Below are 25,864 nucleotides of genomic sequence, written 5' to 3'. Positions count from 1 at the left end.
AAAGCAAAAGACAGTAATCAAACCAACACTAAAACCAGGGGGAAAATGTGTCATAGTTTCCAAAGTTTTTCAGTAAGAATAGGTCAAATGAAAGATACTAATAATAAATGTCAAACATCAAATAAGGATATTAGAATGATTTCTAAAGGATTGTGTGATCCTGAAGACTGGAGTAATGACTGCTAAAAAAAAATGTTTGCCAACACTGCAGAAATACAGGAATGTAATGAATTTTAAATATACATTTTCACATAGAAAAAGATGTTATTTTAAACTGCAATAAATATCTTACGGAGTAATTTTTTTGAGCAGTAGTTTGTGTTTGTCTGAATAACATGTAAATATTCAGTAACACTTTAGATTAGGGAGCACGTTTTAAGTGTTTTTCCTCATTAAACTCCTAATTACTGCGTACTGATATAAAGTATAGTTGTTGTAGTAGTTATGTGTAGGTATGAGGAAGGGTTATGAGATCTATAATATGGTCATGCAGAATAAGCTATTAATATGTGCTTTATAAGTACTTATAAACAGTCAACACATTAACAAATAACTAGTTAGTAGTAAATAATGTTCCCTAATCCAAACATATTCGACATGAGTAGGTCTTTAATAACCGTTTTACAATAGTTAGTTCTACAAAATTGTTTTTATTATTATTATTATTATTATTATTATCATCATTTTTATTATTTAATAATAATTTTCATAAGCTTTACCAGTTATATACAGATAAGAACAACACTGACAGTAATGGAGACTAGGACAGCAGTCAATTACAGTTTAGAGGTCAAAATACTAAAGTATTTGAATACAGGATTCCTTGGTTGACCAATCAGAATCAAGTATTCCATGGAATGTAATGGTAATGGCAGGTGTAGCTCTAGTTACATGCTGCCTTCACGCCATATGGTAATCACCGTAATTTCGAGATGACAGCACGTGAAGTTCTACTCGGAGCTGTTTATGTCCTCAGAATACGAGTTCCCACGAGGACGTGGGAAATAGCATATTTTCTTAGCGGTAGATGCTATTTACACGATGTTAAAATTTATAGCTGCAATTTACAAATAGTGGCTATTATCAGAACCTCAGTACTGTTGTACATTATAAAAAAGTATGCAACAATAACTTACTGAGTGTAAATTTTTATTTGAATTCAAATTATCAAATGGATGCCACCTTACTGGGACAATAAAGCCCTCCCTACACCTACCCTAAACCTTGTTACTTATTTTCAACTTTTTTTTATTATTATTATTAGCCTTTTTTATTATTTCCTTTTTCCTTGATTCCTTCATTTTGATTGAAAATAAATGCTTTTCTGATGTGATTTGAAATTTGAAAAGGGAGAAAAAGGTTAGCCAAAAGGTGGATTCGAACCCTGGTCAATTAATGTCAAAAAGAGCCCAACACACTTTTTACCATCTTCAATAGCAATCGTCTTTTGTAATGTTGTCTAGCCCAATCACATGTTGGTGGGAGGAGTTATTTTGAATAACCTCTGCCAACGAGGCAGGCTATTTGCACTTAGTATAAATATACACTCCGAAAAAATATAGGCTTATATTTTGTATTTTAAAAGTTATATGTTTATTTTTTTATTCTGAGGGCAGAGTTTTTATATATTATATAGCATATTTTAAAAACTTTTAAATACATAAAATTTATGTTTTTTGGCAACAGTTATGCTAACAACAATAAAAAGACATTTATGAAAGTAAAACAGTGACATCAGCTAACAGACACAGTGCTACCTTGTCATGGAATGCCAGCTGAAGATAATGAGGAAATTACGTCACTCCCTTTGCCCAGTACATTCCAAAGGACTACATGATGGCCCTGCTCACTCCAAAGTCCTCACTCCAAGGGGATAGGGATGATCACTTTCATTTGGAATTTTCCCTGTGAACGTACGTGTTCGGTACTGATACCTACCGATACTTGCACACCCCTACTCTATATGAAAGAAAAAAAATATTTTTCTTACTTTTCTCTATGTTGACCACTTTTCTAGCTTCTGAACACCAGCTTAGAGACTCAAACTGAGTGTGCTTGTTCTAGTTGTGATAAATTGCTTATAATGTTCCTCATTTGTAAGTCGCTTTAGCAACATGTTATATTACGTTGCCATGTTTCATAAAGGTTCCTGCAGTTATACATTTAAAACACCCTCAATCCCACCATTAGCTTTTGTTAAACAGGATGTGGGCTGCAGCCCTGATGAAACTCTACACAATTCTACACATACATTCACATATACAGACACTCTTAAACATAGTCATTTAAGGACATACTTGTACAAACATATAACCTTTTTCCACACACAATCACATACACACAAGCCCAAATTCCTAAATTACTATAATTTGCTCCAAGACTCACCCACACAAACACAGCACGGAGCTCTCCAGGGACACACGCAGTGAGCCCAATTAAAAAGTGAGCAAGCGGATAGATAGAAAGAGAGGGGGGAAAAAAGAGAAGGAAAACACCAAGCGCTGTCAGTTTGTTCTCTTATTTCCACTCATGAACTGCACAGCTTCACAGCAGTACAACACAGAACAACTCATGAGAGAGCAGCTCTTAAGAAACTTCAAATACTATTCTGTGCTAACTGCAACTATTTAGGGTCAAGCTGAAATTAAGTGCATCTTCCAACGACGCCACAATAAGTGTTCTTCACAGAACAAAAGAGAATCGTTTTAAAGCTTGATTTATTTTGGGGTTAACAAGATCTTTTAGAGATGATGTGTTGTTTTCACTTACTGACTACTTGTCTGTCAGGAGATTGCAGGAGATCATGCAATCTTCTTTCCTGTAATTGCTAAAATGTAATGGGGACCTGAATGTGAGAGAACTTACAACTGCCATTTATGCTTTAAAACCATGCATCCCTCATGAGAAGAGCATTTAGAGTGATCAATGCAGACACAAATACACACACTGATGGTACATTGAGAATGACGGCTGTGGGCTCCATTATAAACGAACAGAGGTTCAAAGGTTTATTTGAGCTAATATAACATATCCCTGGAGAAATAACCAAAGTAAAGAGCCTGTAAGAGATAGCAGGGGAGACACTGAATTAGGGCAATAACATGAAAAATGACGCTTCTTCTTTGTGATGCAATGATATTAAATTGTGGCCGATACAGATAAGATAATTATTTTAATCTCATGGCTAAAATTAAAATTAAAAAAAGTTTGGCTAAAAGTAAAAAAAAAAAACGAAACTAAAATGAACTTATAAGTGCTAAATTAACTAAATATAAGTGAATTTATTACATTACATATGAATGAATTCATTACAAAGTTTTTACGAAGATAACATTTATTACCAAGTTGAAATTGCATGCTTAATACCAGTATTTAGTACTTAGATGTGGATATGCTGATATTTAAAGTCTGGCCAATACCGATAAGCTGATAATTATTTTAATCTAATGGCTGAAATTAAAAATTTTATAATATTGTGGCCAAATAAACTAAAACACAAAACACACACACACACACACACACACACACACACACACACACACACACATAAAAAATAGCATTACAATTTAAAATACTGTCAAGTTATTACATTATATATGTACAGTAGGTTAAATAATGTCAAATAATGTACAGTATTTTGAATGAACAGATATTAATTTTGAGATTTTTAAAAGTTTTTAAACATTTAGCCTATTTAAAAATAATGCATAATGATCTCAATGTAAAATTGGGAGAAACTGAAAATTAACCATTAAATATTGAATATCATCCTGAAGCGAAAATACATAAATAAAACCTTCCAACAGGACACTGTTGCACCATCCATCACTTTTGCAAGAGTTTTTGTTTGGTGAAGTTTGTTAGAAACCAAGAAAATTCTACTTTTAATAAAGCTACTGTAGTTTATATTGGCAGTGTCTGCTGCACAGACAATCCAACAGTCTTTTATAGAAACTTCTCTCAATTCACTCCAAGGACAGTACAGCTCCAGACAGAAGGAAAGAGACTAAGAATATCAATTCCTCACAGGGAGAAATCAATTACAACTGGGTTGACACCCTGCAAAACAACAAAGCTGCAGCGTCTGTTTGTGTGTGCCCATAACAGCTATTTACAGATTTGTTGTCTGTTTTATAAAATTTTCCTCCTACTTAGTTTGCAAGCCTGTGTATTATTTGATTAGATTAAGATGAAGTTTCATAGCAACTGTCTGGATTCTGAGTCAAGCATAGATAGGTACAGTCCATGCAAACGAACACATTGTTCTCATTCGACCATGGCATGAAATTGTTTTGTCATCTCAAGCAAGTAATTTACTCACGACATTTAAAATTGTGATCAGATGCACTATACAAATTAACAAAATGTACATCCTTCCAGCATTACTCAACTCTGCACTTTGAAGTTTAAAATATGCCTTAGCAAGTGGTGTCGAATTGTCAGGAGTTTAGAGCTCACAAACACACACACACACCCCTACGCACAAACTTGATAGGTTGTTCAAAAGATATCCCCAGCATCCAAGCAATTAGTGCTCATTGTTTCCATAGCAACCCAAAAGACCAGTAGGAAGGAGCTAAAACTTGGACCATAATTGCGATTTTCCCTTCCTCCCCCCTGTACATTCCCTCACTATGCATTATGGATTAAATCGTGCACATTTTTACAAGAACTGATTTGCGAGTTGCCAATAGCTTCCTGCTGAGTTGTTCAAGTGAAAGCAAGGACCTTGATTACCCATTTTAGTCGTTTGACTAAAAAGGAACTAAACCATATGAATTTAAATGTCCAGGGGTAAGTAGAGCCTCATAGTAGTGGCATGCATCTATATTCAGTATTCTATACAGTATACTGTATAAAGACCACATTTCCACAAGGCCAATAACATAATTGAGATTTAATGACAGCCCTCAGTAATTTACTTTCAGCTAACTGTCTAGCAATTATAGTTAATTAACTGGCATTCATGCAATTCTGTGTACTGTAAAATAAATATATATATATAAATATAAATATAAATATAAATATATATATATATATATATATATATATATATATATATATATATATATATATATATATATATATATATGTAATGCCTGAGGCAAATATATAAGTTAAATTAAAAGCTCAAATATCAAATTTCAGCTCTGTGAATGAAGAGGGGATTGTTCATTCACTGGATCAAATCTTAGCAAGTCACACCATGTCAATGAACACATCTGATGCATATTTTAATCATCTATTCAAATGAGTCATTATAGAAACATCTGTTATTCTGTTCATCACTTTGCATTTAATAAAAACAAAGACAGGGATAGTATTATAATTAACTCACCAAATGGTCAGAGTCAGTGAAGCAGATGAAATCTTCATCAGGCCAGTTCCTGAGGCTAGCAGCGAGGAGATTTTGAACCCTGTGATCCACAGTGACTGGGGGAATTACATATACATGCAGGGAAGTGATGGCGGTGATGCTGTTTGCATGATTGTGTTTGATTGCCATCATTCCATGTTTGATATAGGCTCAGAAAATACGGTGAAAACTCTAATAATAGCACCTAAAGCCTGGAAGGTAGCTTAAGGGGGAACATCACAACACACAGACACACACACACACACAAACTGCTTGGTTTATCGGCCTTGGAGTGACACACACTAAAAAACACATTAAACCTGTTTTCATTATCTGCAGACACACACACACACACAAACAAACACATAGCCATTATATTCCTGACAGTCTCAAGGGAGGTGAAATTTGATATGATGGAGGTTAAGCAGTCAGGTCAGTCTTGCACTCTTCAGATTCCCATGACTGTGTGACCGGGTCAAGTCCATGGCCGTCACCAAGGAGACACAGCCTCTGAGGATCTTTCTATAGAGCTTTTATTCAGCTTCAGTATTCACAATGGAACGAATGCAAAATGTAAAAACTATATGAAAAACAGGAAATTAGTGCATGGTTACATTATCATTAGGGCTGGGTTGACATGTCATCGCTACCCAAAACCATGCACAAATCCATCCTACATACTATGACTGGGGATACAGCTAATCTAATCCCAGATACTATTTAGGGCACATCAATGCATCGATCTGATACTCAGTATTGATATTTTCTGCTGGATTCTGTTGTTGTTGTTAAGCCTCAAAAAGGCACAAAAACATTATAAACCACTATAAAGTTTCCGTGCACTATATTTCAAGTGTTCTGAAGCCGTTCCATGGTTTAATGTGAGGTAAAGATGAATATTTAAGTAAAGTTGACATAAACGCTTCTCTCTGTTGCAGCTGTCTGTCATCCTCCATTCAGCATTCAAACTCAATGTTGCGTTCGGTTACTTTAGTCGAAACAATGAAACTCTCTTCAAGAGCACACAATAACTGAGATTTAAAACTGTTGAAAGAAAAGGTTTAATAAACTATAGCACACATTTAATACAGTATGCATCAATATCTCTTCCCTTTGTGCTTTGAACTCTCCTACATATGCTGTGCACTGTATTGCTTCAAGCGCATCATTCTGCGCACAGGATGCGCATAAGTACTTTGTACCACTGTGTATTGGAGTCTTACCCTTCATATTCTAATACTTTTGTGCAATGAAATATTAATAATAGGCTTTCTTGTTCAGTCCTATCTATCATATGTTGCTGCCTTCATTACTGTGCATTACATTTAAAATGTCTTAATTTTATAGTATGTATTTTTATATTAATATATTTACTTGTTTTTCATGAATGTATATTACAACAACACAAAAAAGCAATATGTAACATTTTTCCAGAATTAGTCCTACACTTATTACCTTGTATTTGTTCCCCACTAAATAATGTTGTTACACAAAATGTTTAGATTTTACAAAATTATTATGCCCCCATCATTTTTCAAGAGCATCCTTTGCTGCTGAATTATCCACAAACTTTGTTTATAATAGTTTTTTTTAGTCAGAGTATGATTATATATATTGTTTTTCTTTAAAATTAAGTTTATATAAGTCTATATTTAGCAGATTGTGTTTAACACACAAAAGAGTGATGATCAGGTCAACACAAAAAAGTATACAAATTCTACATTGATTTATAAATGGTATTATTGCATGCCTAATTGGGACACAGGGATTGTTTTCAAAAAGGTCTTCTGAACAACTGGTTGTTAAACAGACAATACAACCCCAAATGTTAGCCCCTCCTGACCACAACTACATTCAGGCTTCAAAAAAATCTTTCTCCATTGGTGAGTATTGATTAGTGAAGAATATTTTTTTACATTTCAAATGGCAAATAATTAATGTAGATGTTCTAACAGTGCAATTCTCTTTGAAGGGTTCTTTATAGCGCCTTTTATAGGCCTTTACACTTTATGGAGATATCAAATTAAAATTGCTTACATACAGTACAGCTCAGTCTCATATTAAGCAAGGACAGGAGATTTTAGCATCCAAAAAATTACACACTTCATCTCTACGTAATGAATTAGACTCACTGAAGTAAGAGGATTTTAGACTATTTAGACTCTGGAAAATTATAGCCAGACAGAAATTCTGACAACCAGTGAATTTCAACAACAAGTAGTTGTGTGAAACAAGAATGACAAGTATAGTGAAGATGTACTAAAAAACACCCCCATCCACTGACTGTACTGTATAGTTTCATATTTTTACTTACAAAATCATTTATATAAAAATAAATATGGCAAAATACTTTCAAATATTTAAAGGTTACTGATACACTACCAAAACTGAGATTAGAAGTTAGAAATGTAGAAGTTTTAATGTAGTTTTAAAATATTTTTTTAAACAAATGTTGTTCTTTTGAACTTTCTATTTATTATCCTGACAAAACTTTTTTTAACAGTCAACAGACTGCTTTGAGCATTCATTGATAATAATAAATGTTTCTTTAGCACAAAACATTTTGTGGTCTGAAATCCTTTTTTCAAAATGTCTCGCATACAAATGTTGGCTTTATTCAATAATGTTCAATTGTTGAGATATGTTTTAAAATACATATTATCAAGGAAAATAATGCATTGAGATTTTTCAACAGCTTTCTTAAGAACTGCCTCCAGCAATGGTAGTCAGTCTAAATGCTAGTGTACCCTTGCAGCCATTAAAAGAAAATAAAGTATTGGTTAAACTAAAAACAATCGGAAAATCAATACTATTGCCGAAAAACAGATTTACCAAGAATTGTAGATATTGAAACCTTTTTTTTTAGGTTTAACAAAGTAAAATCTCTGCTTTAGAATTCAACACCAGCACTTACACTTTTTGAAAAGAGCTGAAAAGAGCTTTGAGAGAAAAAGAGGATGATATTCTAAGGCAGTGGCCATTAAACTGACTCCTGAAGGATTCATAATTATTAAAACCTCTGTGCGTAGTTTTGTGTGTGCGTGTGAAAGTGTAGGCAGATGTGTGTGAGCGTGATGTTAATTAACACTCACTTTAGTCACTTAATCAAACAGGAAAATTCGAATCCCAATTTGCAGACAATTGCATCTGCTGCAGCATGTCAGCAATGACGTTTCAAGCAATGACATGCACTCGCCGATTCTCATGACAGTAGCAGAAGCAACTACATCAGAACCACATGCACCACTCACTCAAAGCATAGAGTATTTTTATAGTTCTGATTAATATCTTCAGAAGAGATCATCTGAGATATGACCAGTGATTGAGAGGATATGATTAACCAGGTCTCTGAGAGAGAACAAAGGAGGAAACTGCTGATTACAAATCAAACAGAATCTGTCAAGATATTCAGACAAGAGTCAGAAAGTGCCATTTAGGGTCCGCAGTAATGGAAATTCATGCATAATTGACTTGTTTAACATTCCTGTCCTAAGCTGCCAAGATACCATCAAGGTGGCTAATGTCATTTTCACTTGCAGCAGGAACCTTCTTGATTTACGTGAAAATATAATTAGTTTCTTTGGAGAAACTACATTAGGAGTTGTATCAAAGACAGCAAACATTAAATTCAAATGTAACGGTATGTGCAGTTAGTATGATAAATCAAATGGACATTACAAATAAAATTCACCATTTAATAGTAGTAACTGCTGCATGTATGTACAAGGACTATATATGCATCTGTATTTTTTTATTAGTTTTATGTTTGGTAGAACCAATTGGGAGAATTTGACTAACAGCATTAAACTATGTTTTAAAAACAAGAAATTGCAACTCTATTCCTTGTTATTTTTCTCCATAGACAGACAGTCAGACAGATAGATAGAGACAGTTTGTAGACAGAAATAGGCATGTTTTACCGCTCATCTGAGTTACCTCATCAGTGATGAAATCCATTGCATTACTAAATTGTAATCATGACTAAAACACAGTAATTGCTCAGACCTGTCACAATTTCATTACTTTTTATACAATCCATTCTGGTCTTTGGTATGATCTTATTCAGATCTACATTGTGAGTTCGAACAAAAGGTCTGAATCACTCTTTCACTCCAAGCTGAAATTCACGACCCTTGAAAGTCAGAGCCGAAGCGAAAAGCCAGGAATTATCTAACCGCCCCCTAAAATCAATTAACCTCAGTCCCCTCATTCTGCCCAGGTGCAATTCCCATCATTCTCAGATTAATGCTTGCCCATCAAATAAAGACACGTCACAGTGGCTTATCGTGGGCAGCACAGGAACGTCAGAGGAGTGCTGCAATTTAGGAAGAACTGTTGCATTGCTGAGGATAAAAGATGTTCACTGCTTCCCGAATAACAGCCTGATGTTCATTCTTATAAATGTCACTAGGCTCTCATAGGACAATGTTGATGTGTTTGACCTTCTGCATGAAAACGATCAAGACAGTTCTTCAGATAAGGTAAGAATATGCTGCATCAAACACTGCAGACGTTAACACCATTCAGACAGTAACTGTTTCTCTGGTCAGTAATAAATAAATTTAAAGCATCCAGAGAGTAAACTATCAAATATGTCTCCATAACATGTGTGCTTTGGACAAAGAGGCTGCTAACTTATAAAAACTCAAGCACAAATGTAGACGAGGAAAAACAAGGCTTCCCCCAGGAGAGTCACTTTAATTTCACTAATTAAATGTCCCTGAAAAGACTAACCAATGTCTTTGGGTTTAACTGAAATAAGCCGAAGGAATAGGAATGAGTAATAATAATAATTCTTTACATTTATATAGCGCTTTTCTAGATACTCAAAGCGCTTTACATAGACAGGGGGTATCTCCTCATCCACCACCAGTGTGCAGCATCCACCTGGATGATGCGACGGCAGCCATATTGGGCCAGAACGCCCACCACACACCAGCTTACTGGTGGAGAGGAGACAGAGTGATGAAGCCAATCAGTAGATATGGGGATTGTTAGGACCCTATATTATATCATTATCACAACTGACTCGTTTCTGCAGATTGTAAAGTCACCAATAACAAGGTATAAAATACCTTTACGTTAAAGAGGACAGAACACAATGTCCTTTTCGTAATTTTCTTTGTCCGACGCTTTTTTTAAATGCTTCCACTTGGGCTTGGAAAGATAGCAGCCAACCCCTGCACTGTATGACTCATGGTACTATTACTCAGAGCTAAACCCATAGCAGTAAATTGAATAATGGTCAATTAGACAGGGGCTTCTAAACACTGCAGAAAGAACAAAAAATGGAAAGAATGAACAACGAATGGGCCTTTTTTGTTTGTTTAAAGGCCTTCTTTGGTGTTCAGATTGTTAACAAAAAAGAAAGGTTGTGTGGTTTTAGTAAATAAATGAAATCGAAGTGAAACAGTGGTTAAATCTCATGACTGAACAACCAGTCATATGGTTTAGTTACTATTAAAAGTTAGACCTTGAGAAATCAAAGTAAGAGGGGAATGTGGATATACTAAAAAGTTGTTATGGTAACACAACATTTAAAGCAGTAAACTTTTCGTAGTTCTTTCCTTCTACTTTCTTTTCAATATTCAGACTAATTGAAAGATAAGTTACATTTCTATTCTAAAAGCAACGTTTGGTGTGATTTTTTCATATTACACAAATTAATTAGTTTAATCTGCTTTTAATCACATAAAATATTAGAAGTAATGCTCAAATTAGAAAACATTTAATGGCACTGTCAACTAAAATGCAGCTTTAAAAATTGTCGTCAGATTATGAGAAGTACAGAGTCTCCATGTCCTGCTTGCTAAACAGATGCTTCATAATGTCAGATTGATTAGTTCATTAATATATGTGCACAGTCTCCTATTTCCAGAGAGGTTAATTTTAATATAGCAAAGCCTCTCAGAAAATGAGAATGGAACAGGTTAATTAAAGTGACGCTGTGGGCATGAACTCAGAAATGAAGTCATACCTCAGCTCAAGCACAACAGATTGCATTTGCTCAAACTCAGATGAAGGTTAGTTATTGTGTCTTCACTTCTTTCTTTAGCCCGTTGTATCATATAGTCATACTTTTAACTAAATGACAAAAAGGTCTGGTCCACATTGGTCAAAAACTGATGCCTCCTGAAGCTCCATGCACCCTAATGGCAATTCACTTCAAGGACATGCTGTTGTTTTCTAAAAGGTAACTCTGCCATATAAACTTTATTAGTTTGCAGACTGCTGTCTGCCATGACAGCTGTTTTATCTGAAGTACATTAAAAGGAAATAGTTCACCCAAAAAAGAAAATTTCAGTCCATCGAAGATGTAGAGGAGTTTGTTTTTTCGTCAGAACAAATTTGGAGAAATTAGGTGTTACATCACTTGGATCCTCTGCAAACAGCTGATAAAAAAAGCATCACAATAATCCACAAGTAATCCTCACGACTCCAGTCCATCAGTGAATGTATTGTGAAGTGAAAAGCTGTGTGTTTGTAAGAAGCAAAACCATAATTAAGGCATTTTAATGTCAAGCCATCACTTCTGGCCAAAATATTGCTCAATAATCTTTAATAATGCTTTCTCCCAAGAAAATGTCCATCCCCTGTTGTCCTCTAACAACAATTCCACCAACATATTTGTTTAGTACAGTTTTTGCTTGTAAATGGTGCTTAATTTGTTCATATTGCTCTCCTGAATCAGATGAGATTACTTTTTTTACTTTATATGAATAGTGGGCACATATTTTGCCCAGGAGCAACGGATTAAAATTTAAAACAGCTTGATAAATTTGTTCATTAAAAACACACATCTTTTCCATTTACAAGATGTTAATTAATAGACTAGAATCATGTGGATTACTTGTGAATTATTGTGATTTATGAGCTGTTTGGATTTTCAGTCTGATGGCACCCATTCACTTTATGCTGGTCAAAAAGTAGAGTATTTTACTGACATATTGTATTTTAGAAATATTAAGAATCTATACATTTCTGCGAATCTATTTTTTTAAAAGGCAGACAGAAAAGTTACCCCCAGAAGTAGCACAAATCCAACCAAATTAGAGCTTGCAAAAATTTGAAAAATGCATTTCACTGTGAGCCCTTACCTATAATAGAATTTTTCCTTATGAGGTTTGCAGTGTATGCTTGGTTGGTATTTTTTCACGCTCATCTTAATGGGTTAAAGCGTTCACACTGCACATGGCTGGGGTCTGGCAGTGCATTCCATGAGCAGTGCATCTGCAGCAATCGTTTCTGCATCAACTGAACGCGCTGAATTAAAGTAACAGCACATTGTTTGTGGTAAATATGAACATGGATTGACACGAAAATGAAGCAATTAAACCATAAATCCATACAATTAAACTATACTGTTTCACAGTCAACACATAGGCTATGGCTTTTTGGCTAGGTTTAAAGGAAAAGAGCACTTTTAGATTAACAAGGCAATAAATAGATGGTACTCGTGGAGGTAGGAAAACAAAGTTCTTTATGAACCGCATGACTGTTTCTAATAAAGGTTCAAATGCAAAATGCAGTAGAGCTGCCTGTTTCTGTCATGGCAAGTTTTCATTTAGAATATTTGTGATGTACGAAAAGTAGTTTAAATGTTTTCCTACTTGCTTGAGCAACTTAATATGTAAATATAGAATTAATTACAAAATTTAAAAGAATTGAATGATCTGTTATATGTATTGCATTTTAAAAAGTCTATTAAAACATTGTATTAATGTACTGTGTAAAAAAAAAAAAAAAAAAAAGAATCACAATGCTGAAAAAAGCATTTTAAGTAACAATGTTTGGGTTAGAAATCAAAATTATGGAGAAATCATGCGTTTGTAAACAGCCATGGATTAGTTGAAGACACCTATGTGAAAGCATAGTCAGTGCTGCTTCTGCACCGCTTGCATACTGCACCGACTGCAAACGCACTGCAAACAGAGTGTGTGAACCTGGTGTAAAAGGCTGATTCCAATTAAATCAGGCTTGTGCTGTGCTATTGTGCAACAATTATACGGTTGTCAAACCAAAAATGCAGTGCATAATAAAACATTTAGGAGAGATAAATATATATATTTCCAATTCCAATTCATCTCAGAAATGCTTATTCACCTTAAATGGGAATTAATTTTCAAAAATGAAATTCAAGCCCTGAATAAATGTCAAAAAATCTTGATTGGATCATCATAAATAATTCTACATGATAAAAAGATCAGTATCTGTGATCGTATCAGCAGACACTACTTTCTGTGATCGGCCTCAAAAATCCTGATCGGAGCACCCCATCTATTACTGAGAAGTTTAATTACCCCTCTGTTTATATGCTTTCAAGTAAGCATGTGCCATATCATACTATCCATGATAATACCAGTATACATTTTTACATGATAAAAAAGTGTCATATTACAATATCATAGATATAGCGATGGAATGATGTATGGTGGATAAATGTTCCCTAGCACGCACAACAACAACACCACAAACCCAATAGGTTTGTTCAACTTGAAGCAGTGCTGCGTGGACTGATCGTTGTATGACAACAAAGTATCGCAAGAGGGGTTCTAGAGCATATTTGAGTGCACACTCTTACTTTCAAAAATAGGCAAGGAGCATATCTTTAGTAAAGTGGTGTGGAGAGAGTGGAGGGGGCCGCTGATTTTAACCGACTACCTGAGGCCAGCGTAAAAAGACTGCCTCAAGAAAAATCACGAAAGCTTATCAATTGCACATGTTTAAGTCTTGCAAATTTAAATATTCAAAACAGTTTAAAGCATTCAAACAGAAGACACAGAAAAACTCAATTGAGTTTGTGCCCCGAGATCGGTGAGCAACGCAAACACCAAAACGAGCTCTTCTTCGATTCCTCCCATGCTTGAGTGAACAGCCCTTAAACACCAAATTGAGTTTTGTTTCTTCTTGCTCTTTAAACGACAATTACATACAAAATTGTCACCTTCGAAAGTATCAAAGTCTCTTTAAGACAAGTCATGTCACTCGGTGGCCAGCTCCCGTGCAGCTCCTATCTCTTTGAATGGGGAAACATAAAATTCCCCTAAACTGTTCACTAAACTTAGGATCAAATTTCATATTTGAAATAAACCAAATAAATCTGACAACAACTGTGTCATGTTTTGACTTTTAGTCAAACAGCATTATAAAAAGCTTATTTCTCAGGCTAGATCAGCCAGTGCTCATGCGCAGTCCTAAGAGCATGTCCCAGAGCGCTGACTGTTTCTATAGCAACCAGGACACTTCTGAAGGCAGCTGCAGTGATTTGCTGACTTTACCGATTAGCAATTGGCTATTTCATTTAAAAGGCGGGGCTTCCTGCGATTGAGCGGTTCTATTAAGCATTGCATTTTTTCCCCCATTCAAACTATACAAGTGTTTGAAAGTATCCTCAAAAAGATGGTTGGGTATGTCTTACTGTAAGTGAAAGTAAACAGTTGCAAAAGAAATGGAATGTGTATCTGTGTACATGTGTATATGTGTACTGGATGTATTATCTCTTAAAGTGACTGTGCATAACTTACTAGATGCTGTCAGTGTCCTTAATGTTAATCCAAGAAATGAAACGGGAGAAAACCACTCACTACTCACTACTGAATCATTTTGTCGTTTTAACCAGAATTAATCTATATTTAATTTATACAGCAGAGACTATGCAATGCTATTTACATTTGATTATTCAGGTCCTGTCCCTGGAGAGCTACAAACTTGAAAAAACATAAACATTGTTTAATTTGTATAATTGTTTATTTGAGCAATTTACATAATTTCAAACAGGGCCCACCTGTAAAACCTGCAGCGGAGCCCCACAAACCCCAGCTACGGCGCTGTACACCGATTGGTCTGCTTCAAGTCGAACATGCATGCAGCTGCTCCTGCCATCTTATGACAATAGATTTACACTTCAAATTAGGTAGTCTGTCATCGATGAGAGTAGCTCATTGAAAAATGATTGAAGTTGCCATTCTTTTTGTTTGCACTAATAAATGCTGCCGCCTACCAGCTGCAATCAGTAATAAAACATTGATCTTTGCTTTTTTTTCTATATCGTCGTAAATATAATTAATGCAAATATTCTTGAGATATCGTGATATAATTTTAAAGTCTATCACCCACCCCTACTTTCAGGTCCCATCTGCCTGTAGAAGGAATACAGGAGTTACAACAGAGATTCAATTCCAAGAAGACAGTGATGAACGACTCATAGTTGCCTGACTGTGTAGGCAAACATGCTTACACCCAAGCATCATTAAAAGCATTTGTGCAAGCATCAGAAATATATTCTAGACTTCCTCTAACTCTATTTCACCAGCTTTACTCATTTAATGAGCTACATACAAAAACATTTTGAGTATTTGTGATTGTGAGAAATATTTGTAATTGTGCAATTGTAAAGTTGCAAGGAAAAAGTAAATTACAAGAAAGTTGCAGTTATAAGATATAAAGCTGAATTTATATGAGATAAAGATGTAGTTATGGCATCGAATCAGAATTATCGAACAATTGAAAAAAAAACTCATCTGTGAGATATAAAGTCACAGAACTTTTTTTTTTACTCTACAGCAAGCTTCAATGTTAACCCAGTGTTAACAGCACTGACCTACTATTGCAAAAGCTCTTCATTCCTCCCATAGAAATGCTTTCTTAAAATGCCAGTGCAATTTAAAAAGATGAAGTAGAACAAGGACAAGAACAAGAAGAAAAGAATGCAAATGGGTTGAGTCCTGTATATGGCTGGAGAGGAAGCCGCTGCAATATCATCATGCATTCATGCTTCAAGGACCCCAGAAAGTTTGGTAATTATAAATGCATCAAAATAAATTATTATAAACATTGTGAGGAACCTCAGACAGAAGGAACATATGCCTGAATGTTTCCTACAGCTAAATATTGAAGCTGTTCCACTAATTTAAGGTATTTTAACTATTCAAAGCTAAATTTTATAAAAACACTCAGTGATGAAAAAAAAAGGATTTTCCTTTTTCCAAGGAAACAAAGTTTTCTTATTATATTAACTTTTTCTTTTTCTTGTAATTATTCATATGTAAGAATTAGATTTCAGTGGGAATAAAAATTGGAGAGAGGCAATGGATCATTGTAATGCATGACAATGACAAATATTTCTCATACGGATGTTCGTTTCTTATGTCTCTCTTTCTCTCTTTGCAATCCTCCTCGGGAAGCCCATCACAGATGAATATAGAGACCATCTGGATGTGCATGATCATCCGGAAGACTCCAGTTATTTAAAAACCACAAATGATGTCAAAACAGGAAAATGTACCAAATGTTTGACCAGCCTGGATTATTTCGTAAATGCTTCAATTAAATCCTCAGCTACTGCTCTGTGAATAACAAGCCCAATTATACCTTTGTACATCTACCGACGTCTTAGTCAGAATGCTTCCTGCTATGGATTGTCAATTTGGTTGTGTACCTTATGGTCTAACTAGAAAGTTATCATCATAAAAAGTTTTGATATGAGACTCAAAGTTTCAAAAGACAAAAGTTCAATATCCAGATGACAAATAACAAGGGTCTCTTTCTTCTTACATATGTTTTTAAATAGCCTACATCTTATCACATACATACAGCAAGACGTGTAGTTATTCAAATGGACTTTCACAGATTAGGTCACTCACAAGTCACTGCTCAATCATCTACTACTCACTATTTCCACATGTGCATTCACAAAACATTGTCACATCTGAGCATCTCAGATTTACTATATAATACAAAGTTGCATTTGGTAACTCATAATGGCTTTAAATTCAAAAGACGATGCCCTTTAGGCTCCCCAATCACTTTATGACATCAAGATCTGCTGTATAAAACTTACAGCAATGCAAAGGCCAGCTCTTCTTTATACATCAAAAGGCTCTGTCTGAAGTAGTTGGTCATGGTGCAGTTTTAATAATCCATGTGGATTCTAATTAAACAGAGAGATGTAACGTCTTTGATGATCTCCCATTTTTAATGTGCAGCTTAGATGAGATCCATTTATGTCCTGAGAGATTTAGCACATTATCGTTCAGCAAAAAATAACAAATGTGAAAAAGTGCGTATATTTTAGTATATTTTAGAGTATATTTTATGTTTTGTCTACACTGGGTCTATACAAAATGTGACCCTAAAAGAGACAATGATCAAGCCCAGTTCAGTACAGGTGTCTCCTTGCATCAGACGTACCTGTAAGTATGTGCAACATGAACACTAAATAAAGTGATCTGGTTGATGTGCACATTTCTATTTTACAAGCTTCAATATCTCTGTACAGAGCTTTCCACTGTTTGCACATACGACTCTCCTATTGCCTTAATATAAAAATATAATATAATAAAGGCTTAGTTATGAGACAACAAGCAGATGAAGCTTTGTGCCATGCTGCCTATTTTTAATGAGCAGTAAAACTGTCCATTCCTGTGAATAAGTGTATAAAGTGACACAGACGAAGCACCAAGGTCGCTCACCTTCAACGTCACCACCACCACGCTTATGATAACTTATTCAAACATAATTGTAATGTGTTCAGTGAAAAGGAATCACTCTGTGGATTAATTTTAATCCACGCTACACTAAGCTTTTCATATAAACTGGAATAAATATAAAACTAGAGCCAAACTAAAACTCAAATGAGTAATAAATAGTATAGTTAATAAATTGAATTATCATAACTAAAGGACATAAGGTGCATTAAAAGTCAATAAATCCTTGATTGATATGAATATTTTAGTTAAAAACGTGTCTCCACATACTGTTAAAAAAAAAATTCTAGTACATTTAATCTAATACACAGAAGATTGAGGAAGTTTTGGATATGGTAAGATTAAACTTATTTTAGTGAATAAAGTACCACATTTCAATAATCGTTTTGTTAGTACGGGTACACAAAATTTTATTTTATCCTTGCTTCTAGAAAATCCTCAATCTATGCTTTCTAACAGCTTCATGTGGCCGTGAACATTTAATTTTAATGTGGCTTTAAGCACTATGCATCGTTAAAGTTTCACTTTCACAGTGACTAATCCAGTAAATGTCTTGTTTATATGGAATAATCTTAATATGAGTATACCTTATGGTACGAAACCAGATCAGAATCAGTAGGACAGCCATAAAATGAGCTACTTCCATCCACAGACTTGAGTTGTGTTTCGGAGCAAAAAATAATAATAATAAAAAAATAAATCTTATGAACAACAATCTAAAATGCAGGAAACTATCGATTGGTTAGTCAATAATTTATTGTACTATAAATTATACTACAATAGAAATATAATGTAAATTGATAATCTGTTCGGCATAATGATGTTTAATGTGTGAGCAATTTTCATTATAATAAATTATATAATAATGCAATACTGATAGACAGACTTTATCAATGCTTAGAATAATATGAAATATGTTGCATGCCTTATTCTGTGTAAAAGAAACCACATCATCAAACTGAAGGATTTATTTTAAGACTCGACTGACATTATGAAGTGAGTTTGGAGTAAACATGTTATTAAATGGGGGGGTGAAATGCTATTTCATGCATACTGAGTTTTTTACACTGTTAAAGAGTTGGATTCCCATGCTAAACATGGACAAAGTTTCAAAAATTAAGTTGTACGTTTGAAGGAGTATTTTTGTTCCAAAAAATACCTCTTCCGGTTTGTCACAAGTTTCGGAAAGTTTTTTTCGAGTATGGGTCTGTGTGACGTTAGATGGAGCGGAATTTCCTTATATGGGTCCTAAGGGCACATCTCCCGGAAGAGCACGCGCTCCTGTACATTCACAGAGCAGATAGATTCATGGATCAGAGCGAGAGAGCGACATGTTACAAAAGAAGTGTGTTTTTGGTTGCCAGGGCAAGACAACCCTGCACAGATTACCAAAAGAAAAAAACAGCATTAAGGGACCAGTGGATGGAGTTTACTTTTACAGAGCATCAACGGAGTTGTGCAAGTGTTTTTGTTTGTTCCCTGCATTTCGAAGATGCTTGTTTTACAAACAAGGCCCAGTTTGACGCCGGATTTGCATATCGTTTATTGATAATGCAGTCCCAACGAAAAAGGGTCACGATCGTGCGTTGGAACCGCAGGCGGTGAGTAAAACTGCTTCAAATATCTCTGTGTTGTTAACTTAACGATCAGCGCGTAAGCACGTCAAGTAAACAACATGGGATGTTGTCATCAAACTGCACTTTCCACGTGTACACCTTAAAAGACAACATAAAGTGGAACTTAGTCATTTTCCAAAACCGCTAAGCAAATATATACAATTTCAGTACATACCACATAGAGACGTCGTTGCTGATGCTGCTCTTGATAAATTTCAGCCTCTGGATCTGATTCTGGATCATAAATATACGCTGAATATGACTGTTAGCAATGGTTTGTTTTGGATGATGTTTTTTTCCTCACGGTAATGTCACAGCTTCCAGCTCTCAACGCAAATGCCTGCTGGCGCTCGTGATTCTTTAGCTCCGCCCACACATCACGCCTCCAGATGCTCGTGTTTTTCCGGGAAAAAACGGTACAGACTATCTTTCTCTTATAAATATAATAAAACTAAAGACTTTTTGGAGTTATGAAGGATGCAGGACTACTCTATAGGTACTCAAGATTAACAGGATATTCAGTGAAAAGGAGCATTTCACCCCCCTTTAAATGTGGTATTTTCACATGCTTACAGATAGAGCAGCATTTACTACACATAGCCGTAGTTCACTGGGAAAACTAAACAAACAGCTGTCATTAACGCAAATTATTTCATAATTTTGTGATTATATTGTGATTTTTTGCAGAGCTTGTTAGTGAACTACAGCTTGGTGTAGTAAATGGTGCTCCATCTGAAAGCAGGTGATGGAGATTTAATACCAATTACAGAGCCGGCTTTACTGGCAAAAATGCACATGAAAATTGCATTTGATTAATCATGCAGCCCTATCATTATGCCATTTCTATGTCATTGCACATGCGCAGTACTTTCCAGTTTTGGTTTTCAATCAAGTGTTTACATCGTCCTCTCAACTGGATTAGAAAAGGTCTACACCACCCATTCAATCCAATGAAGCAATCAATAGAATTACTAATGGATTATTTGGTTGCATGTGAACATGGCCAATGTGAATTCTAAGTGAATTAGGACTAAACTTATCATTTACTTTTTTGGTATGGACCAAAAGAACCAAGAGAACCGTACTGCAAGTGTAAACATCCTTAACAGAGATCAAGAATGAAAATGTTCTATTTCCTAAGTGAAATTACTACACGTAATATTCTGAGTTAGGATGTTTGTTTTATTTTAATATTTTTCCTTAATACTAAAGTAATTGGCAGGCCTTCAGATATCTTTCATGTGAGCTACAAACTCATTGTCCACAGTTTTGTTTTCTCCTCTTAGGCTGCATATCAGAATACGAATGAAATGAATAATGAATGATATGCCTCTGCGACTTCTAAACTAAATTTTTCACAATTTATGCAGAGAAATTTCAATCATCAACTTTAACTTCTCCACTTTCTTGGAGCACATTTGAATAATTCATTTCAAGAATATTTATCTATGCAGAGATTCAGATGAAAATAAAAGTTTTGATTAAATTGTCATGACATCAAAGGTTGGCCTTTCAAGAAACAAATACTACTGGCAGAGTTTCAGCTTTATGAAACAGTCAACAAGAGTGATCAAATAAGGGCATTCAAGCAGACATGCCATCAGAGATATATGTGTGATATCAGAGCTTAGATTTAGAGATCTTAATACATATTGGCTCTTTAAATCAGCACAGATTACTGAATTAAGTACACTCTCCACTCTCTCTACAAGGAAATATACAAAATGACACTTTCAAAATATAGAGCCTCAAACAGCCTTTCCCAATAAAATGTAAAACATTCAATATCAATAACTGGTCATGGCCAGTGAACACAGGGAATGCAACTGCCAACAGTGCATTATAGCCAATCTGCCAATGATGCCAGCAGTGCATTATAGCCAATGATAAAGTAGCATTTCAAGCACCACAAGATAACAGGTAAAAAAGCGTTGTATCTATTAATTTATTCACAGGCTTTTCGCGTCTATATTTTCATATCTTTTCATATTACGGTAATCAATATTTAAGTGTAGAAAGTGAAGTCAACAGCAAGCTTGGGAATAGGTGTCCTTTAGTAAACTGAACAGGATTGAAGAACATCAGGAAGTCTCATGAAGTCAAAGTGTGCTTTTGAACCACACAAACTCATCTATGGCTGTCTTCTCTCCCCCACAGGGGCCAAAGCAGCAAATTCATACTCATTATTGTCTGAATGGATCACACAATCATCCATCTGAGGATGCCCTGCAGCCCAAAGCCCTCTCTATCAAGCCTAAATTACCACTGTGGGCAGATTGAAAGTGGTATTTATGTGTGTCAATGTGTGAGTGTCTGTGTGCTTTTACTGCATGCTAGCACATGGAAATCAGGGAAGAGGTGTTGAAAACTTCACAAACCTTTTTGGTCCCTTTCAACTCTGAATTTAGGAATATGAACAAGATAAAATTATATTGTAAGATATATAAAAGGGAGTTCATTCTTAAAAAAAGGTAAAAGCTGTCTAAAATGTACCTATTTGAACCTTATTAACCCACTAAATGGTACACATTAGTAACCAAAATGCACGATGGAACTTTAAAAGTTTATTTTACCTAGTATTAACACGCAAACCATTTATTAACATTCTAAAATTTAAATATATGCAAATACTATTTTGGCGACCCAACCTATTTTGTCAAAATAAACACTAAAACCTTTTTTTAATTCTACAAATAAATGTTAGCATAACAACATTATACGGAAAAAAATAGTATGAAAAATAGGTAATCAGGTTAAACTGTTATTAAATTATTACTGTTAAGCAAAGGTAATCTAAAACATGGGAAATAAGCATGCACAAGTAAATAAAATTGTATATATATATATTTATTTATTATTATTATTATTTTTTTTTCAATATCAAGCAATACAGCTAAATTAAATTTTAAATTGTACATCCCTTACCCACGTGCTCAGAAAAAAACAGTACAAAGCTGTTACTGGGGGCAGGTACATCTTTATACTTTATTTATGCCTAAACGGTACATATTAGATCCTAAGAGTAGTAGTTTTTGAAAGTGTACCACCCCAGTGAAGGTTTTGTAGCTTTTTCCTCTGAGAATGAATTTCCACATTCTGCTCCAAAGCTGAATGCAACAGTCACCGCAAGATGACAAAATCCCCAAAATGCCTCATTTGAAATCCTACCAGCAAAAACAGAATACAGAGAGAATATGTTCTTATCTGCAAAACAATACCCCATAACAGCTACAGGCAGTCAATCAATACATCACTTTTATCTACATTCCTTTGGTCAAACAGATATGAGCCCAGACCTGAAATCCATCTCCTTGAAACAATATGTTTTTCCCTGAGAGAGATTCCAGCTATAGACAAACAACAGATGAGTCATGCGCACGCTTGTCTCTCCAACCACCCACAGAAATACGGCACCCCTGTATTTCTCAGAGGATTCTATGAAGAGCAGGTGAAAAGGAGGCAGACAGAGTGAGAAATGTGTTTGAGGAAATGGAGCAGAGAGCCATGAATAATGTGTGTGGAGGGGTGTGTGTCTGCAATGTCATACTCCATCAGAGTGTGGCCCCAGCTCATCGTGAGCCAAATCTCAAAGTAGAGGCTGTGAGGTATAGTGATGATATGTTATATAAAAGGTTCAAGATTATGCTTTAGAGATCTGATCATCTCTCAGCAACCTACTGAGAAGGTTTTGAGATATTTTGATTAGAATATCTTTCCTACAATAGCAAAGACTGTCAAAAACATCTTGGTGAGGTGTGAACTCAGCTGAAGTGTATCTTCTGAAGTCCTGATTTCCTCGGCATACAAAAAACCATAAAGAGAAAGAGCTCCATGTAACAATTGCCTGACATTTTTAGGTCAACTTACTGAACATTAAAAGCCTCTGCATAGCAATTGTGAATTTACAAGGTACTGGGTTGCATTACTGCAGAAGAACATAAGCTTACAATGTTTTTGACCCAGTAAAGATGTTAAGATTTATTTTAGTCTATGTCTAAATGACATATTCAAGCATACTGAACTGAAGTACAGCATCTGCTTAGGTTGAATTGCTGTTATAGGAGCAATAGCCATGTACACAGCGCGGTGTCATATGCCATAGCTGTGCACAAGGTGTTTTTCACAGCTTCAGACTTATTTGTTCATTAATGATCATCAGCGACTAGTTGATGTCGTTTAACCCCTAATGGTATTGGGCATAAAATTTCTGTCACACGCTTGAAGCATTCGGCCAATCACAATGCACTGGATAGTTGGCCAATCAGAGCACACCACACTTTTTTAGAATGATGAGCTTTGTAAAAAACGATGCGTTTCGGTAGGCGGGGCATAGAGGAGAAACGATAATGTACAGTATGTGGAAAATAATGTTATATAAACACATTGCATTACACCAAATACACAAAATAATGTTCTTTTTTAGCAACGTCATATGACCCCTTTAATATACTATTCAACAAAATAATTAATAAACAGCCTTATCTGAACCTCAGCTATTTCTGTGATGTGTAAATATTTTCTTTATTGCACACATAAAATTGCTTGCAAACTTCAGGAGAAAACACCTTACTGCCCTCAAATATTAAAATTGACATTTGCTTCTCCATCTCAGTAATTCCATCTACCATTTGTAAAGCAGTTCCTGTCTATCACAGTGACATTTCAGAGCACATTTCCTTTTTCGCTTGTTCACATTTGCCCCCTATGAAATATCTCTATTAAGATGCTAAAACAATTAATTGTTTTGTAAAGCTTTCCAGATTTATATAATCACAACCTTTTTACAGATATTAAAAGGACTTTCCCACGGCTGATTAAAGTTGCTTGTCACACACAAAAAAAAGTCAGAATAGTCAATATTTAGTTTTGTCGAAAGTTTTATATAAATAAAATCAAGCCAGTTTCGTGCAAATTTGTTGGTTACCAATGATGAATGTTATCAATAATGGTGCAAAGGGTCATAAAAGAGCAAAAAAGGACGAGGGACAAAAGGTGGATTGATCAGTTTGTCATGTTAGCTCCTTGATTAATGAACTTACGATAATCTGTTGATCACATACAGGTGAATTTATATTATGTGGGGACTTCCCAGTGACCTCTATTATTTTTATACTGAGCTAATATGATACTTTCGTCCCTTCACATTAAACCTAACACTCAGTCTTTCTTAATTTTTACATTTTCAATTAATTATTTAATCTATAGGATTTAATCAGGTTTTACGACCCTTGTGACGACCCTTGGTCCCTTTAGCAGACACAAACCATGACACACGTCTTATCTGTGGCTGTTTGATAGTGAATATTTTCATTTACGTTTTCGGAGTTATTGACCGGTCTGTTTTCAGGTTGGCTAGACTGCACATTTTTAAGGCCTTTTCCGCCATCTAGTGAGGATATTTCTGAACTACGTTTTTTTTTTTTAATTCTTACATGTAGTGTAGACAATTCTCTCTGAGCAAAAATACTAAGAACAAAATTTAAACAAAAATTAAAACTTTCAAAAACAATTAAAAGTTCATATCTGTGACTGCCACTGCCTAGTTATATACAGTCTAAAACAAGCCCAACGTTACAGTTATTAAACTAGCCATGTAGCATTCTCAGTAAAACTAATCAATATATAATACTGAAAAACTGCCATCATTTAGGCTAACTTACTCACCTGTCAGGCCAGTTTTTGTATAGGGAATGCGATGACGAAAAAAAAAGTTAATGGTCGTCCTTGGGAGAAATCCATGTGATTTATGATATATAACTAGCTACTTTAAACTTTTAAAGTCATTTGTGTGACGAACTGACTTAAAATTTACTTAAAATCTTCAGAAATCTGACGCTGTCGATTAATCTTACTCATGCCGTCGCATATTTAAATTTGGCGCGTGAAAACGTACTTTGCATAAGAGTATGTTTACTAGGCCTGCTGTAACGTATGCTAAAAACAATTCGTCAAATAAATGAGTAGAAAGTCCGAGTACAAGGTACTTGAGAATACACTACTGCATTGCACTACTGTATGGCCGCATAATGCCCTTATATCCATTGATATGTTAAGTCCACAAGGCCATAGAAAGCCTAATTCGTCGCTTTTACCGTTAGCTCAGTGATAACCTACTGTCTGTGCAGCATTACGTCACCAATTACCATAGTGTTTCGAAGGGACCGCAAAGTTGGCTTTTTTTTTTTCTTTTTTCTTTTTACATTTTTCGATATTCCCTCGCTCCGACGTCATGAAGGATAGCCTATATCAGTTCTTTAAATGCGGAGGATGTGAGAATCTATTGGTTGGCAATCGAACAGCATATAGCCTAAATTACCAATTATTTCATTATACTTTAGTAGACTTTCATCATTTTTAAAACTGAACTTCACAGTATTTTTACATAAACATTTCTAAAATGTAACATA

Source organism: Carassius auratus, chromosome 17 (assembly GCF_003368295.1).
Source record: "Carassius auratus strain Wakin chromosome 17, ASM336829v1, whole genome shotgun sequence".
NCBI lineage: Eukaryota > Metazoa > Chordata > Actinopteri > Cypriniformes > Cyprinidae > Carassius > Carassius auratus.
Note: the sequence above shows the minus strand (reverse complement) of the source record.